This window comes from Muntiacus reevesi, chromosome X (genome assembly GCF_963930625.1).
Source record: "Muntiacus reevesi chromosome X, mMunRee1.1, whole genome shotgun sequence".
In the NCBI taxonomy this organism is placed as follows: Eukaryota; Metazoa; Chordata; class Mammalia; order Artiodactyla; family Cervidae; genus Muntiacus; species Muntiacus reevesi.
In genome coordinates this window covers 104,559,321-104,561,337 of record NC_089271.1, presented here as the reverse complement: position 1 = coordinate 104,561,337, position 2,017 = coordinate 104,559,321, and positions in this window count along the sequence as shown.

Here is a 2,017-nt window from a genome sequence, read left to right as displayed (position 1 = left end):
TAGAATGGTCCGCTCCTACTGAAGTGTCCCCAGAGAGCTTCTATGGATTATTGAGCATTGCTATCATTTCCTTTGCATGTCTTGTAATTGTGGTATAATTGAGATATAATAAATTGCATTTATTTAAACTATACTCTTATTTATGAATATATAAAATGCTTTAAATGTTGCAATACTTTTATATTATATCTGCTTCACCTGTTAAGTCAACTGTCTATGTACATTTCCTCACCATAGATTTATATTTCTTCCTGTGTATCCTGCTCAGGAAGACTTTGCTCTTTGTGGCTGTTGACTTTGTATTTAGGTTTTCATTTGTTTCACTCTGTGTAAAATAGAAGCATTTTGGGGGACTTCCTTGGTGGTCCAGTGGTTAGGACTCCACTATTCCACTGCCAAGGGCTCAGATTCAATCCCTGGTCAGGGAATTAAGATCCCACAAGTCACACCATATGGCCAAATAAATAAATGAAATAAGAGTATTTTTGCACACAGCTTCACTTTATCAGTGTATAGATGTTTATTTTTTGTCATCTCTATAATAATAATTGTTATCTATTTATAATCTTTTACTATCCACATCATTTCATCTACCATCAAAACATAACCACTGTATAACCATACTTTGAATTTTCCCAATTTAGTAGGTCTTCTTCAGGAAATAATTTAAGTACTAAACTACTAGTGTACTAACTGAAGAATAGAAGAATTTAGGTATGGCAGTTTAGGGCTTCCCCAGTGGCTCAGTGGTAAAGAATCTGCCTGAAATGCGGGAGACCCGGGTTCGATCCCTGGATCGGGAAGATCCCCTGGAGAAAGAAATGGCAATCAGCTCCAGTATCCTTGCCTGGAGAATCCCATGAACAGAGGAGACTACAGTCCATAGGGACACAAAGAGTCAGACATGGCTGAAGTGACTTTGCATGTGTAGCAGTTTAATGTTTTTGCTCTATGGATAATGCAGTATTTCTGAGTGTACCCCAGAGCTGTCTGCAGGGAGGTTGCCAAAGCCTAAGTCCATCTCAAGGCTGGTGTGAGAATCACATGCAGCTATGAAGAGACACTCTTTGTGCTCTGGACAGTGCTCTCCCCATGTGAAGAATCATTTTTACCTAAGCCACTCATACTGTCAGCAAGAGGAATCACACTTTCAACTTCAAAAGGCCAAAATGGCAGCATCCAGGAAGACGCCACCATGCTGTTAAATTCAGTGGTGGACACCTGTCTGAGATCACAGGTGCTGAGTTCTGTGAAGGTTTCTCTTGCACACAGCCAGGGCCTTTTGATGTGTTTCATGACTCACCAAGCCACACGACTATGACCCAGCCCCCTTCACCCTGTAGCTGTTTGTGGTACAGACGCATCTCATTTGAAGCTGGTGAATGCAATTCAGTGACCTAAGAGCAAACTGAATCAGACAGTGGCTAAGTCGATGGCCTCTTTTTGTCCAGTGATGAAACACATGCTTGGCAACTGACATCCTGGGATATAGGAAGAATGATTCTCTAAGGGAAGAGCATAGAGCCTGGGAAAACCTGGATATGAGGGACTGACTCAACATGCTCAAAAACCAGAAAGGCCCTTGTGGTACCAGTGAGTCTCCTACCTTCTAGAAGTCTCCTCATTGTCAGGTTTGTGGTCCGAGGACAGGATATTGCAACACTCAGGTGAGAAGTGATGGTGGTCCTGACTCTAGCAGCTAGCTGTAGGCACAGATGGGAGAGGAAACTGTGAGAGCTACGCTGAGAACAGCAACCCCAGTCCTCAGCTGCCTGTCTGCATCATCCAGTTTTAAATAGATCCAAGCATGGCATGTTTCTCCATGACTAAGGCAAAACCCAACTTGAACTTGAGGCCAGGGAGATTCATAAGCTTCATCTATCCCACATACTGTGAATATTCACACATTTTACTGCAGAAGCATCACTTGTTTGATGACGGGGTGCTGCCCTAGTATTAGGTAATATATGAAATAGTGCAATATATTATCTTTCTAACATTTGAAATGTAACTCTCT